The sequence below is a fragment of the Choloepus didactylus genome, chromosome 4 (genome assembly GCF_015220235.1).
Source record: "Choloepus didactylus isolate mChoDid1 chromosome 4, mChoDid1.pri, whole genome shotgun sequence".
NCBI lineage: Eukaryota > Metazoa > Chordata > Mammalia > Pilosa > Megalonychidae > Choloepus > Choloepus didactylus.
The window spans coordinates 151775838-151793919 of NC_051310.1; the positions used below are offsets into that span (position 1 = coordinate 151775838).

General features: G+C 36.5%; 1 pseudogene; it reads right to left on the reverse strand.

The window, feature by feature from the left end:
- Positions 1 to 3076: 3076 nt before the first annotated feature.
- Positions 3077 to 4011, reverse strand: LOC119532899 (annotated as a pseudogene).
- Positions 4012 to 18082: the final 14071 nt, after the last annotated feature.

The window sequence follows — 18082 nt, forward strand, 5'->3', positions numbered from 1 at the left end:
TAAAAGAACCTTTGGCCATCTACCATTCTTTCAAGGAAACAGTAGTTGTGAAGTAAATTTTCTGAATAACTGCAAAGGTTTTATTCTACTTTCACACCTGATGGATGGTTTGATTCTATACAGAATTCTAGGCTGAAAATCTTTTCCTGAGTTGAGGCACTTTTCCACTGAATTCTAGGGCCCACCGTTGCTACGCCTTTCTGATTTTTGCTTATTTATTTGTGGCCTATATTTTCTCTATCTTAATAATTATATCTTCCTCTCAGTCTCTAGAGTGATTAAGTTTCATAATAATGTGTCTTGGTATTTTTTTAATTATTATACTGCTCAGTCAATAAATGCATTTGGAGACTCAAGTCTTTCTGTTCTAGAAGATTTCTTTGTATTGTTTCTTTTAAATTCTCTCCCTCTACCCTCTCTATTCTCCTGGGACATATGAGATCAATGTTTTACCTCCTAATTTGATGCTTTACGTGTCTTGTTTTTTCCTTTTCCTTTCCTATTTTCCATTTCTTTGATTTTTAATTCTACTTTCATGGAGACTTCTTTGACTTTATCTTTCAACTCTCTTGATTTATTTTAATTTAATGTTATTTTTATGTATTTTCTTAAACCTCCAAAATTAATTTATTTCTCACTTTTACTTTTATGGCACACTTTTCTCATTTTAGGATGGCAAATATTTTCTCTCATTGTTGTGAAGATACTAATCGTTTTTAGAAGTTAATTTTTCCTGTGTTGTCTCTGGTTCCTGGCTTCCATTTGTGCTTCTTAAAAGCTTTTTTTTTTTTTTCCTTCTGTAGGAGTTTTCTTCATATGTCTTGTGTATATTACATAATGAGGCACAAAAAAATTTGACCAGAAGTTCTGGATCAACAGAGCAAAGCTAACTATTTGTGACTTCAGGTTAGCATTCGAGTACAGAGGCAGCCATTTCATTTGTGATCTCCTAAGGCAGAATGAGAAAGACTTTTCTCCAATACCATTCATTTTTTTAAGAGAAAGTGCCAATACTCTGCTTGTGAGATATATACCCGCTGTGAGCAGCTAGGAATGAATTGTGGAGAGAGAGGATTTGAGGTTAAACTGCTCCTTTCTTTTAGTTTCCCTCTTGTCAGCCCTGAGCCTCACTATCCCCTTACCTGGGTGTCCTGGTTACACAGGGATTCCAGTAGATCAATCTTGCACTTCTCTTCAGTATTCCTCTTGTGCTTTAGATGTAACCTTCTACACCTGCCAAATCAGCTACCCCTCTTTTTTGTTCTATCTTCTAACATTTGTTGAAGTCTCTTATCTGCATCTAACTAACTTCTGCCCTGTTTTCTTTGTTCTTGTGGGTCTAATTTTTTTTTGTTTGTTGGTTTCTAATAATATTATTATTTTATTTAGGTCTCAGGAGAGAGAGGAAAAAAATCAAATGTAACCTACCACCATTTTAATTATAATTTCAATGTATTCATTGTTTATTTTTTAAAATCAGGTATTAAAAAAAGATAGGGTGATCCTTTGGCAGAGGAAGAGTAACATAAAAAATAACTGTGAGGAAATGCAATGAATGTTAATGGTGACCATATATGGAGAGTCTAAAATATAAAGAAACCATAGAGTTCTCAAAAGTCCCACCCATCAACGACTGCTAAAATCACATTGTCCATTTCCAGCTGCAAAGTTAAGACTGACAAATGCAATATTTTAGCTGGGTCACTATAATGTCAGCTCTATGTTACTAAAGAAAAAAGGAAAAATGGCTATTGAAGTGATAACCATAGCCCCTGTCACAAGTATCTACTGTGAAACCAGCTGTGAAGTAGAAAAGAAATGATACGTTATTTTCAGCCTTGATAAATGAGATAAAATCCATTTAAAAAAAAAAAAAAACAAGAAAAAAATATAAGTACCTGACACTATTTTATAAAGTATGTAAAGGGCTGCTTAAGGCATACAGAAAAAAAAATGGATGAAAATAATCATGGAAGAATCCTTGAAAGAGATGAGTTATGAGACCAGATCTAAAGAAGAGCTTCAGGATAAAAAATAGCTGTTTTGAAGTATTGAGAATAACCAGCTATTCTCCATCTTCACTAAGAACATAACTCAAAAATGTGCTCATTCCATTCTGTCCTTTCTTTAAATTGAAAACAGTTTTATCTTAAAATTTATCAGACATACATCTTCTTGACTTAGTAATTTCAATAGTTCAAATGTCAATTTATTTTAGAATTGCTTTAAATAATCTATTCTGTGTCTTGAGAAAAAAGTAAGGTTGGTGTCAGTAGAAATAGTAGCTTAGTATTAGGGTGGCAACGATTATATAAATTCTCTCAGTGGGTCTTTGGAAAACATTTATTGCTCTCCACCAAAATATGTAAAATGTTCTCTCTTTTTTTCCTCTTCAGAAACCATCATTTGGGAAGTTTGTCAGATTATACTAACCCTGTTCATTGTATACAGTGAATAGTTCTATGTCTGCATTTGTTACATTGTAGTATAATTATCTCTTTATGAACCTGTACATACAAGACTATATGTATTTGTGGGAAAGGACCAGGAAAAGAAGAAATATAAAAATAGGGAAGTGGGAGAAGGAGAGAAAGGGGAGGGAGGGAGAGGGGGAAGGAAGAAAGGACAGAGAGAAGGAGGGAAGGAAGGAGGAAGGGAGGGGAGGAGAGAGGAAGGGGAGGGGGGAGGAAACAAAATGCAAGTCTCGGGAAGTTAGAACTATTTTTCTAAGAGAAATGATCTGATTCCTCAGTGGTATCTTTCTCTTTTAACCCATTCTAAGTCACTGAATTATAGTTTAATAGAATTTAATTTAAATAAAAGTGGTTAAAGCAATTAAATGAGATACTCAGTAAACTGTAAACTCTTCCACTCTAGAAGGTTTGAGAAAACAAACCTTGGCGATTTGGAAAGGGTTAAGTTTAGCTCACCCAAAGACAGCAAAATGAAATGGTCTCAATTATTTCCATTAAATGAAAAGTATGAGAGAGTTGAGCTTCAGGAATTATTCCATATTTTTATCTATGATGATCTTGGAAAAGATCATCTAATTCTATGATTTTGCAATTCTGACAAACTATCCCTTCTGCTTTTCCTTCAAGGAGACCTTGCGATCCCACAGCCGCTTCATGGCCTTCTTCACATCCTCGTTCCTCAGAGTATAGATGAGTGGGTTTAGCATTGGGGTGATGGTTGTATAGAACACAGACACAGCCTTATCCAGTGGGAAGGTAGTGGATGGACGGAGATAAATAAAGATACAAGGGACAAAGAAGAAAGTGACTATGGTCAGATGAGATCCACAGGTGGAGAGAGCCTTGCGCCGGCTCTCTGCAGACCGCTTCCGAAGACTAAATAAAATTACCGTGTAGGAGGCCAAAAGAATGAGGAAACACCCCGGGGAGATGAGACCACTGTTGGCAATCACTAGCATATTTACCAGGGTTGTATCAGCACAGGCAAGTTTGAGGACTGGGTGGACATCACAGAAGTAGTGGTCAATGACTCGGGCGTGGCAGAAGGGCAGCTGAAAGGTGAGGAGGGTCTGAACAAAGGAATGGCCCAAGGCCCCCAGCCAGGACGGTGAAGCCAGCACAGTGCGCGCATCGGCGCTCATGACGGTGGTGTAACGGAGGGGTTGGCAGATGGCAGCGTAACGGTCAAAAGCCATGACAGTCAAAATGAAAATCTCGGCACAGCCGAAGAAATGGAAGGTAAACATCTGAGTTACACAGCCCCAGTAGGAAATAGTTTTCTTCTCAGAAACAATGTCTGCAATCATCTTAGGTGCCATGGCTGAGGAGTAGGCAATGTCCACAAAGGATAGGTTACTGAGGAAGAAATACATGGGTGTCTGGAGCCGGGGATCCAAAAACACTGTGAGCAAGATGAGCAGATTTCCCACCACGATCACGATGTAGAAGAGAAGAGAGCAAAGAACATTAATTGCATTTTAGGTTCTTGGGACAGTCCCAAAAATATAAACTCAGTGACATTGTTGGCCACTTCCATGGAGATCCAGGCAGGAGTGGTGGAATGGCTCTGGTTCTCTGCAAAATTAAACAGCTTTTAACCCATTGTAAGCAGGAACAAACTTATGAAAATATTTAAATGATGTTAAATAGAGTAAATTCATATTTGTGAACATAGCTAATGGATATTTTTCTCATCCTTACATTTCTTACCACATTATTGACTCACATGTGATTTTCTGTTCCACTTGACCTACAGTTCCTATCTGCAAATAAGATCCTAGAGATCTGAGTTTCTTTCTATTAATCTTTTTTCCCTAATTTTCTCCCCAACACCCCTTATTCTTTCTCTTTTCTCACTTCTTTCCCTTGCTCTATCTTTTCATATCAGAAATAGTCCTTATCTATGGGGCATAAAAACTTAAATTCTTAAATGTTTAAATTGATTTTAAAGACTGGAGATGACAGCAAGAAGTCAATCTGTGATGTGATACCTAAAATCCTTAGGGAATCCTTTTTAAAATAATATATACAGATCAACTTTAGAAGAACAAGGTTCTTAAGTATAGAAGACTTAGTTTCCTGCTTCTCAAGTAGATTGAAGATTTCAATACTTTTTAAGTTTAAAAAGAAACCTGTATATTTACCAAAATATTTGACTGAAAATAGCATGCAATGTCTTCCTGCTTACCAACAATACATGTGTATTAACCAACATTGGAGGAGTTTGAGTCTTAAGTCTTGAACTTCATGTGGAAATTCCACTTTTCTTGCCAGTAGAAAATGCAAGAGGAGTGGTCAATCTATACAGAGAAATACCTTTTCCTGTGTTATTCCAGAGATGAAAAGCTTAAAAATTTATTTAAATCCAGGGATATTTTACCACTCCCCAGGTAACTCTCTATTCCTTGAATCCTAGGTAATAATTAGGAATAAAACTTCCCATACAAATAATGTTATAATTAGTGGTCAAAAGTTTATTAGATAGTATTATTAGACATGTATATGTGTTATTTGGACTTTCGTAATGTGGTTTAAGAATAAAGTAACCATTAGTGGCATTGTTTCAAAATGAAAATGTATTCTATTTGAACAGCAGTCTTGTAAATATTTTTTAAAATACAAAACACTTGTAACTTTGGAACTCTTTTTCTACAATATCTAGAAAAATAGTAAGTAATAATTTAAATAATGACTTTCAAATAAGAAAAGAAAGCTTGGAACAAATTACCAATACTATTTCTCTACACATGAAGAAGAAAGAGAGAAGAACAATTGATGGGAACTAAAAAGGTCAAACAAAAGCAAAAACTTAAATCCACCATCTGAGCCCCCCTCAACGTTACCACATCTTAATTACCATGGTTTACTGAAATGATAACTTATTAATAACTCCAGTTTGCTAATAAGCAAATTCATTTTGCCCAGTGAACTGTGTCTTCTGATTCAGGTCAATGAGCAGATACATTTGTCCTCAGTTTCCTGTTCTTACTTATACTTTTAAAACTTATAAGATAGATTATGTGGTGTATATTAAGCATAACAGGAATCTTATACCCAAAGTAGTGATCCAAAGTAGTAATGGCTCTGAAGTGTAATAAGGGAAGAAAAGATGTATTGCCATTCAGAAATTAAGAAATATGTTTTCTTTAGGTTTGGGATTGGATTTTACTACATGGTATTAACCATAGCATGGGAGACCAAAAACTGTGTGACTTTGAGTCTTATTCAGACAAAAGACTTCACAAAAATTGTAAAAACCTCTACAATACAAAACTATAATACAACGCTCTAATACAAAAATACCATATCTGTCTTTTCCAGTGTCCTTCCAGTTCCTCCCCAATCCACAGCTCTCATTTTCACTTTACTCACAAGTTTTTAACATGGCATTTGGCACTTAACCTTGAGGACCAAAGTAAGCTGAATTTATGACTTTTTTGTATTTATTAAGTGTTTTACTTCATAATTTGAATCTGTAAAGTGTGATCTCTCTAGTAAGTAGAATTTGTAATTTGATCTATTCCGCTATCATGTAAAAGTTAAATAATGCAACTAAATAGGAATATTAACATTCATATATAATTTTATTCCTGAGATATCTGCCCAGTTCCATTGTAGCAATACCGTTAATAGTCATTAACATGTATAAACACTTTACTATGTGCAGGACTATGCGATAAACTCTTTGCAAGTGTTACTGCATTATATTTTCACAACGACATCATAATTTTTATTGTCTCTGTTTTACAGAGCAGAACACCAATGTTTTAAGAGCTTAGGTAAATTGCCCAATATAACACAGTCAGTGAAGAGATAACTGGAATTTGAATTGTGGTATTCTGATTCTAGAACCCACATTATCACACTAAACACATCCCCTTAAAGTAAAATGATGATAGGTGACTAGATCGATAGATAGATAGATAGATAGATAGATAGATAGATAGATAGATAGATGATAGCTAGAGATAGATGATAAACAAACTTCTCATAAAAAAGACCTGCATTTTAAAAATCAATAGCTCTCTTATGGTACATAGTCCTGTGATTGGAAGATATGTTCCACATTCCTAAAATCTTTGCATATTCTATGAAAATATACTAGCAAAGCCAAATTCTGCCCTTTCACCACCAATTGGCAAAAACATAAGGGTTGAAAAAATGTTTAGATAATAATAGAAAATGCTTATATTATACTTGCTATGTGCCAGATTTTCTATGTGTTTGACATATACTAATTCATTTAATTCTAACAAACAATGTTATGAAATAGGCTATCATCATATCTTCATTATCATCCTCACATCAGAAAGGAGGAAACTGAAGCACAAAGAGTAAATAACTTGCCCAAGATAATAGTGAGTGGCAAAACTGGCATTTGAACCTAGGCAATGGGGCTTCCAAGTTTATTTTCCTAACAGCTGCTAGGGCTGATGGCATCAGTAACCAGTTTATCTTTCTAATTTGAAAATCGTAAACCTTCTGCAATGTCAAATGACACCTTTTCTGCTAATCATGAAGAGGTTTTTTAAAATTTTATTTTAAAGCATATCCAGTATTTACAAAGCCTACAATTGCAATTGCAAGACCATAATATACAGTCTGTGCCCTACTTTGTTCAAATTAAACTTACAATAGAATGCAATAATAAGTGATGTGATGCTGATCATTAACCCAGATATTATTTCAATTGACATGGTAACAACGAAATGCAGGAGGTTCACATGTAAACAGACAATCACAGTTCTCTCTGATAAGGGCTAAGAAATCGTTTCCAGGGAAGGTCAGCACTGAGTAGCAATTTGAAAGTTGAATCAGAGTTAACTTGATGATGAAGAAAATCATGGGGTAAGGGCAGAAAGGACTTGCCAGACTGAGTGGATAGCAAATATGAAGGTTAAAAGGTGCAAATCAGTATGTCTTTCTCTATGGTAAAGGCCAATAAGTTTGATAGGATTAAGCACATAATCCACATAGGTGAGTGGAAAGAGATGAGATGGGCAAACAAGACAGAGTCCCAATCATAAAGTCTCGTGTATTAAACTGAGGAGTTAAGATTTATCCTGAATGATTCGTGGGACCATAAAGAAAATTCACTCCTGCAGCAGAAGTGCAGCTGGAACAGGGGTGATGGAGAGTAGTTGTTAAGACAAAGCCTGGAAGACAACTTGCCTAGGTTCAAATTCCAGCTCTACTGCTTGTTAACAGTATGACTTTAGGACAATTACATAACTTTTCTGTGCCTCAGTTCTCTCAACTGTAAAATGTTAACAAGAACAGTGCCTAAGGTATTGCAAGCAAGGATTAAATATGTATTACATACAAAGCACTGATGTACAAGACTCACATTAAATGTATTTATAATTATCATTACTCATCTTAGAGAACACTCTGACTAGAAGGAAGGGCAGAAGACTGATAGGAGAAATCTCTGGACACTAATCTCCTTAACATGCTCATCTCCTCGTTCCCTTTTACATCTATTTGCATCCTTAATGAAATCTCAGGAAGTGCATCTACTGCTGACACTTGCTCTTTCTAATATATTACCCTGACTGGAGCAGTAACAGAATATAGTCCTTATTATTACCTAGATTTGCTTAAAATTTCAAGCAAGGATACTCAAATAAGATCAAACAGCTACTCTATTCTTCCTGAACGGTGACAACTTTCCTTTATGTGGGAGCCCCCTCAGGAGCTCATAAAATTAATAGAAGTCTTAGATCCAAGATTTTTCTACTTTCTTCAGTGGGAAGAAAAGCTTAGACAGAAAAAGTAAGGCAGAACTGGGCTTGAGTTTCCTAACTTCTAAGAATCTCAGAGTGCTCCCTGGTAAGTAAGATAATATTGACACCATGGTAAGAGTAAAATTCATTAATGGTTGTAAAAGAATTAAACAAGCTAAATTCTGATCATTTTAGCAATGGACTGTCAGGAGCATCAGTAGCAGGCATCTGAACTCTGTGGACCAGAGCCTCTATGGAACTGGTTATTTATTTCCATTAATTCGTCCAGATTCTTAGATCAAATCTGATCTCACTAGGATGATGCCTAATAATATATACTAGTCATAATCGAATCTGTGCTGTTAAAGAAGCAAGGTCACTTCTTTAATTCCATGAACCCACCTAAATTACTTCTGATGGAACAAATAGCAAAGGATGCAGCTCCTGAAACCCTCTGGAAAAAGATTTAGTTTTAGTTTCTCCTATAAGTGATTTGCAAAAAGCAGAGAGCAAACAATCTGCATCTGTCCTAACGTGAGCTCCATCCTACGGCAAACCCTTTATGCAATAGTTAACTTCAAATTCCCTCATAGAGGCATTATGACATGTGTACATGTTTTCATATCTCTAGTCAGTTGATATCATTTTGTTAGCCGTCCTTTAAACTTTTACCCATAGAGAGATATGAAGTGCCAGCCTATCCTGTTTCCCTAATTGTCAACAACTGAGGAAGCAAATTACTAATCATCTGTGGGTCTGAAAGAAAAGGAATAACAGTCTGAGCAAGTTAAAGTCTTGAAAAACATCTGCAAATGAGTTAATTTAACACAATGTGGAGACTATTTTATCTTCTATATTTCACAGCACTGATGTTTACTTATCCTTTAATTTAATGTTTATTGAGCATAAGCTCTGTGTCTGGCACTGTGTTGTGAATATAAACAGATGAATAAAATACAATTCTGGCAAAAGCTATTCATTTTAAAATAATACCTTTAAAGGACCTTCCCATATTTCCCTTATACTATACCTTACCTTGTATAAAATCCTATACTTACATAGCTAAAAAAAAAAGGTCTTAGAGAGACTTGATTTTATTCCATTCATTTAAACCACCAGTGAAACAAATGAGGTGCTAAGAGGAAACTGAATTATCTAGGTTTCACTGTGGTAAAGCTGGGACTGAATTCAAATTGAAAAAAGACTGATACACGGTTATAAAATATTTCTTGCAATACTTAGTATAATTATTAGAACAACTATTGTTAAATGGGTAAATAATTTGAATATCCTTATCCTTGAATATGATTTGAATCAGTGAAAACTGATGTTGCCTCTTTCCCCAGCTATTCAAGTGACATTCCACACGGGAAACTTACTTTGACAGTCTTCTGGAGTGTGCTTAGATTTAGGTAACATGTGATGTTCTTAGATCAGTAAAACCTTCTGAGATAGAAATGTAATCTATACCCAGATATTCACACTAAGAGGTCGAGATATTCTATATAGTGGTGCTTCTCTTATATATCTGCCACATTTCCTCTCCCACAACCTAAAGAAGTGGCCAGAGCTGCTTTCTCTGTTCCTGGTTGCTAAGAGGCAGAAACCGTCTGCAATCTTTATGCAGCATCAGAACCCAGAGGGAATTGCTTGGCCAGTAACTGGGAAGCAGCTGGAGAGGACTGTTAGGCAGAGAAAGTACAAGTGTAAACCCCACTAAATGAGTCTTTGTAAAACTTTATTGTAGGCTGTTTGGTAAGTAAGTAATTAAAAAATATTCAGGCCATTCCCATAGCTTCCACAGTTTACTCCAGGTTGTGGCAAGGGAAGAGGGAAGTTTGTTTTCAGAATCACCATATTGAACCATTAACCCAAGAACAAAATAGTTTATTTGCATATAAACTATTTAAATACTTTTGCTTCATTTTAATATTTGCTGCAGCTCAAGTTGGCAAACAAAATGTTTAATATAGTGGCACTGTGAAGATACTGCATCAGTCCTATTATTACATGAATGAATTTCTAATGTATTTAGGTCAAGAGAACTTGACCAGAGTTGAGGATTACACTTCTGAAATCTAGTATAAAATGTGTCACTAAATTACAGTGTGAACTCTCAGTCCAAGCCTAAGTTCTGTGTATTTGAATGGCATAACAATAACAGGAAAAATATACTAACCAAAATAATAGTCCTCCTGGCTAACATGATTTTCTGAGGTAAAAATGATTATCATGTTACAATATAAAAGTGCTTTTTGTTGTTCTTGTTAGCATTTTATTGCTCTTTAACTCTAGATTACAAATAAACAGGTTGTTTTAACAGGGAAATGTCTAACTGTTGCTGTTCTGTTTTCACCGTTCTCTACTCAAATTCCTTTCGAAATGAAAGACTGTATTATAAATTTCTCTCTTTTTTCTCTTTCTCTGTCTCATCTACTTGTTCTTTCTTTCCTTCTTATGTTCCTTTATTTTTTTCATTTCATTTCCTGCCTGCCTTCCTTTAAAAAAGAAAACATCGAGCTTTTATTCTGTGTTAAGCATTGTGCTGTTAACTATAGATACAAAGACCGCTGAATAATGGGACAAACCAGAAAGTAAGAATTCAAAAAACAATAAATACGGTAATTTCTCTGCTAGCTGCAGCAAGTTGAGAAAATCCTTATGAAGATCAGTTAATAAAACTGAACCACCACAGGGTCAGGGACGACTTCCAAGAAGATGACTCTTAATCTGAGTATTGAAATTGAAAACTGGGTCAGTAATTCCAGCAGAGGACGTAGTGTGTTCAGAGACTTAGAGATGTGGGGGAACTGCACATAGTTCAGAGGTTCATACAATGGGAAGGGACTGAGACAATCAGTGGAGATAAGGACCGACACTTGGTGTCAGAACAAGCTTAGTCATGAGAACTGGGCCAAAGGTTTAGAGTGGTAGTGTAGCAAAATGAAAAATACAGGGACCCCTAGGTATTAGCCTAGATTTTCTTATCTCTACACATACCCTATGCCCCTATAGACTCCACTGATAATTTTTTTTAATATTCATTTTATTGAGATATATTCACATACCATGCAGTCATACAAAACAAATCGTACATTCGATTGTTCACAGTACTATTACATAGTTGTACATTCATCACCCAAATCAATCCCTGACACCTTCATTAACACACACACAAAAATAACAAGAATAATAATTAAAGTGAAAAGAGCAATTAAAGTAAGAAAGAACACTGGGTGCCTTTGTCTGTTTGTTTGTTTCCCCTATTTTTCTGCTCATCCATCCATAAACTAGACAAAGGGGAGTGTGGTCCTTATGGCTTCCCCAATCCCATTGTCACCCCTCATAAGCTACATTTTTATACAATTGTCTTCAAGATTCATGGGTTCTGGGTTGTAGTTTGATAGTTTCAGGTATCTACCACCAGCTACCCCAATTCATTAGAACCTAAAAAGTTCTGTCTATATTGTGTGTAAGAGTGCCCACCAGAGTGACCTTTCGGCTCCTTTTGGAATCTCTCTGCCACTGAAGCTTATTTCATTTCCTTTCACATCCCCCTTTTGGTCAAGAAGATGTTCTCCGTCCCACGATGCCAGGTCTACATTCCTCCCCGGGAGTCATATTCCACGTTGCCAGGGAGATTCACTCCCCTGGGTGTCTGATCCCACATAGTGGGGAGGGCAGTGATTTCACCTTTCAAGTTGGCTTAGCTAGAGAGAGAGGGCCACATTCGAGCAACAAAGAGGCATTCGGGAGGAGGCTCTTAGGCACAATTATAGGGAGGCCTAGCCTCTCCTTCGCAGCAACAGTCTTCCCAAGGGCAAATTCTGTGGTAAGAGGGCTCAACCCATCAAACCACCAGTCCCCTATGTCTGTGGGGATGTTAGCAACCATCGCGGTGGGGGGAATACCCCTGCATTCTCCGCCAGCTCCTCAAGGGGGCTCTGCATATTTTTTTCCGTGTTTTTTTTTTTTAACCTTTTTTTTTTTTAAATCAACTATATGAAAAATTAAAAAAAAATTAAAAAAAACATACAGTAAAAGAACATTTCAAACAGACAATAAAAAGGGAGTAAGAAAAAGACAACTAACCTAAGATAACTACTTTACTTCCAACATATTCCTACTCTACCCCAAGAAAGTAACCTAACATAGCAACATTTCTGTGAACTTGTTCCTACTATACCCATCAGAAATTAACAGACCATAGTCATTCCTGGGCATTCCCAGAACGTTAAATTTACCCACGATAGCTTATCTGTTCTTATTGGATTATTGTTCCCCCTTCCTTAATTACTCTCTATCGTTAGTTCCCCTACATTCTACATTATAAACCATTTCTTTTACATTTTTCAAAGTTCACATTAGTGGTAGCATATAATATTTGTCTTTTTGTGCCTGGCTTATTTCGCTCAGCATTATGTCTTCAAGGTTCATCCATGTTGACATATGTTTCACGACATCGTTCCTTCTTACTGCCATGTAGTATTCCATCATGTGTATATACCACATTTTATTTATCCACTCATCTGTTGAAGGACATTTGGGTTGTTTCCATCTCTTGGCAATTGTGAATAATGCTGCTATGAACATTGGCATGCAGACATCTGTTCATGTCACTGCTCTCAGAATTTCCGGGTATATACCGAGAAGTGCAATCGCTGGATCGAAGGGTATCTCTATATCTAGTTTTCTAAGGAACTGCCAGACTGACTTCCAGAGTGGCTGAACCATTATACAGTCCCACCAACAATGAATAAGAGTTCCAATTTCTCCACATCCCCTCCAGCATTTGTTGTTTCCTGTTTGTTTAATGGCAGCCATTCTAATTGGTGTGAGATGGTATCTCATTGTGGTCTTAATTTGCATCTCTCTAATAGCTAGAGAAGCTGAACATTTTTTCATTTGTTTCTTGGCCATTTGTATTTCCTCTTCAGAGAAGTGTCTTTTCGTATCTTTTGCCCATTTTATAATTGGGCTGTCTGAACTATTGTCATTGAGTTTAAGATTTCTTTATATATGCAAGATATCAGTCTTTTGTCAGATACATGGTTCCCAAAAATGTTTTCCCATTGAGTTGGCTGCCTCTTTACCTTTTTGAGAAATTCCTTTGAGGTACAGAAACTTCTAAGCTTGAGGAGTTCCCATTTATCAATTTTTTCTTTTGTTGCTTGTGCTTTGGGTGTAAAGTCTAGGAAGTGACCACCTAATACAAGGACTTGAAGATGTTTTCCTACATTATCTTCTAGGAGTTTTATGGTGCTTTTATATTGAGATCTTTGGTCCATTTTGAGTTAATTTTTGTCTAGGGTGTGAGGTAGGGGTCCTCTTTCATTCTTTTGGATATGGATATCCAACTCTCCCAGCCCCATTTGTTGAAAAGACCATTATGACCCAGTTTAATGACTTTGGGGCCTTATCAAAGATCATTTGGCCATAGATCTGGGGTCTATCTCTGAATTCTCAATTCAATTCCATTGATCTATATGTCTATCTTTGTGCCAGTACCATGCTGTTTTGACAACTGTGGCTTTATAATAAGCTTCAAAGTCAGGGAGTGTAAGTCCTCCCACTTCGTTTTTCTTTTTTAGAGTGTCTTTAGCAATTCGAGACATCGTCCGTTTCCAAATAAATTTAATATAACTAGCTTTTCCAAGTCTGCAAAGTATGTTGTTGGAAATTTGATTGGGATTGCATTGAATCTGTAGATGAATTTGTGTAGAATTGACATCTTAATGACATTTAGCCTTCCTATCCATGAACATGGAATATTTTTCCATCTTTTAAGGTCCCCTTCTATTTCTTTTAGTAGAGTTATGTAGTTTTCTTTGTGTAGGCCTTTTATATTTTTGGTTAAGTTTATTCCTAGGTACTTGATTTTTTTAGTTGCTATTGAAAATGGTATCTTTTTCTTGAGTGTCTCTTCAGTTTGTTCATTTCTAGCATATAGAAACATTACTGACTTACGTGCAGTAATCTTGTATCCTGCTACTTTTCTAAATTTGTTTATTAGCTCTAGTAGCTGTATCGTCGATTTCTTGGGGTTTTCCAGACATAAGATCATATCATCTGCAAACAATGACAGTTTTACTTCTTCTTTTCCAATTTGGATGCCTATTATTTCTTTGTCTTGCTGGATTGCCCTGGCTAGCACTTCCAGCACAATGTTGAATAACAGTGGTGATAGCGGGCATCCTTGTCTTGTTCCTGATCTTAGAGGGAAGGCTTTCAGTCTCTCACCATTGAGTACTCTGCTGGCTGTGGGTTTTTCATATATGCTCTTTATCATATTGAGGAAGTTACCTTCAATTTCTACCTTTTGAAGTGTTTTTATCAAAAAGGGATGTTGGATTTTGTCGAATGCTTTTTCAACATCTATTGAGATGATCATTTGATTTTTCCCTTTTGATTTGTTAATGTGTTGTAATACATTGGTTGATTTTCTTATGTCGAACCATCCTTGCATGCCTGGAATGAACCCCACTTGGTCATGGTATATGATTTTCCCCTGATAATGTTTTATCAGTCTGAAGCATGATAGAACTTGCAGATGAGAAATTTTAAACTTAGAGAAAGAAGAGGAGGAATTGGTAAGGACAAGAAGTCAAAAAGGTATTCAATTAAGAAATAGGAATTAGAACTGCCCTGTGAGTGTTTACATTACAGATTTTACCATTTGTCCTAAATAACAGAAGCTTACCAGGAGCTTTTATGTGTTTGCTTACAAAAGAGAACAAAAAGATACTTGGGAAAAGAAAAAAACATACGGTCAAAAAATCAATAATAGGCATGATCATAAATCAAAAATGGATAACTTTAAGTCTACTCAAATGAAATCTGAATAAAATATGGAGTTTAGTTAATAATAATGTGTCAAAATTGCTTCACTAGTGACAAATGCACTGTAGCAATGTAAGATGTTAACAATAGGAGAAACTGGTAATGAGATATACAGGACCTAGCTGTATTATCTTTGCATCTTTCCTGTAAATTTAAAACTATTGTAAAAAAAAATAAGTATTTAAATGTATAAATGATGGTATAAAAACCTTGAAAATATAATGTTAACCAGAACATTTTAAAAAACTAAAAACTTTTTACATAATTTTTGTTACTGTTGCTGTTGCCAAGGGGTCTGATCTGTTGGACAGAACATAGGAAACTGGAGTCGCAAGATGGTGGCGACAGCAAAGTCTCATGAAGGCAAAGTTGGGCCAGAACTCGAGCCAGCAGTGAGGGTCCAGTCATACGGTCCTTGCCATGGGTTTAGGACCAGTCCACATAGCTGACCTTCCAAACAAGGTTGAAGTCCTGGTAGTGGAACTGGAGGGTAACCCAATAAATTAAAGCCTAAATATGGTATAAGGATTGGGCAAATGATAGGAGGTCTGTGAATAGGATGAATCTTGTTGGGGTTCTACATGCTCAGGGTTAACCAAAAGTAAACCAGTTACTAATCTTAGAGCAGCAAGACTAGTTCCAGACCTTAAGAACTGATCCACCCAAGAAGCATAACAGGCCCAGGCAGGATTGATTCCAAACTTGGGTGAGGTTGAATCTTTGGACTGAAAACCTTCAGTTCCCATGGCCGAATAGTGGGTTGCTATGGAGGCAGGTGGAGGATAGGAGAAAGAATGGTGAGATGTGAGGCCTGGAAGGTAGGCTGTGCTTAAATTAATAGAGTCTTCTATGCCATGCTAAGAAATCTGGGCTTTATTCTTTTGGGTGACTAGGAATCTTTGAAGAAATTTAAGAAATGACCAAAAGCAAGCTTTGGTTTTTGAAGACTGCTCTGGTGGTGAAATCGATGGCTTAGAAACTTGGAATTCCATCATAAGGTCTTTCACATTATGATATGTTGTATAGTAATGGTTTGAATTGGGGCAATGGCAAGGGAGGGCGGGAGGATACGGAACACCAATTTATTCCTTTATGAATTTTTTCTTCCTAAAAAGTTGTGGCTAAGACTTTGGAAAGGCTATTGCATTACGTGGGTTCTTTTACATACATATTCAGCCTCACATATATATGGAGAGATGTATCCTTTATATGTATACCTACCTTTCTCCCAAACTCACATTAAAATCCTTACAGGCAAAGAGAAGTAGGGTTTCCAAGCTTATATAAAACTGTTGGTGCATTTGCAATGTGTTCTTTGGAAGCAGGCAATAAGTATGCCTAGCCTTAGTTCCCATGTTGTGTTCTGGAAATATGAAGTCAGTAAATCCTCTTATGAGTCCATGAATCAGACATGGTCTTGCGTCTGTTCAGTTATTTAAATACACCAGGTGGTCCTGGAAAGAAGGGGCAGACCCACTCCAAATATCTGTGAGACCCATGTTATATGGAGCTTATAAAACATATATCTAAATACTTAAAAGTTATAAATCAAGCTAGCAATATTAATAAAATATTTTCTTACAACCTCATAATGACCACAGGGCAATTTGAAATTTAAAACAATCAGACTCCTTGAAGTTCTGTACCAGAACATGGTGGTGCAGTAGAAATAACAGGCCTTGAGTCCCCAGCCCTCAGTCCCCAAACCCCAGCCCCCAGCCCCCAGTTCCCAGCCCCCAGCCTGCCTTTTCTGGTTCCAACCCCCACCAGAGAGGCCTCTCATGCATGATGGTGACTCCCATAATCCATCTCTCCAGGCTCTGTCCTCATGCTGGGCACACAATGCACCTCAGCCATCCCTCCAGCCTAGGGGTGCACACACCAGTGGTCTGGTCTATACTTAGGAGGATATAGCCAAAGAAGAGGCTCAGGAAAACAGTGGAAATGGGCTCAGGGCATTTGGCTTTGCACCCCCAGGCACTCACATGATAAGAGTCATGTCCAGTCAGGAAAACAGAAATTTTATCAGTTATATTAATAAAAAGAATTGAATAAAGACAATTAGTTAAACAAATACTCTAGAACTGGAAATGCAAAATGGAATACCCAAGTTTTTGGTTTTCTAAATATAATGTTGCCAACTCCAGCTAACAAGAGGATATTTAAAATATTTCCCAAGAACCTCAACTTTGCTACAAAAGAGTAGCATTAGGAAAAGGGAATGCAAATTCTGAAAGATTCTAAAAGAAAATCCAAAGCTGCAGTTGCATGCAATGTTCCAGACTGACACAGAGTACATTAAAGCCTTTCTGTCAAATCACATACTACTCCCTGGTTAAGTTTCCCCCGCCTGCTCTTCTGGATATTCATTGTAGCCAAAGGACCATGGTGGAAATGTTGAGGGGAGTAAAGGGGAGAGGGGAGAGTCTGAGTTGTACCAGAGATGCCATTACCATCCTCACCCATCTTATTTAAAAATTGCCCAAATGGCAACATTTTTCCTGGTCTACAAGGAGTCCTTCTGTAGCAATACATCATGCAAACATATATACATACATACAGACCGACACACAGACAGATGCTTTCTTAAAGATAAAGTCATTAACTCTTCAGCACAAAAGTGAAACTCCATCTTTATTCCAAAACAAATTAAGCTCTTATATGACTAGGGAGTATTGCAAATTGCCCAACAAATCTAAGTATTAGGGAGTTATAGACAATTTTTCTGAGGTTTGTTTTTTGACTAAGTAATCAGAAATGCCTTCCATAGCAATTGACTAGGAAATAAAGTAAGGAAATATAAAAATATTGACAAAAGTCCATCATTACATTATTATTAATAATTAGTAGCAATAATAATTCAGTAAATATAATAAATATCTTTCCATGGCCATGAGAAGTTACAAGAAGCCTTATGTCAGAAGCAGATAACCATAAATATAAATGTTTAAGTGACCTTTTTTAAGGGATATCCTAGCTCTGGAGCTAGGAAACAGGTATATTAAAAATTAAGCAATTAGTCCATAAAATTGGGATGATACT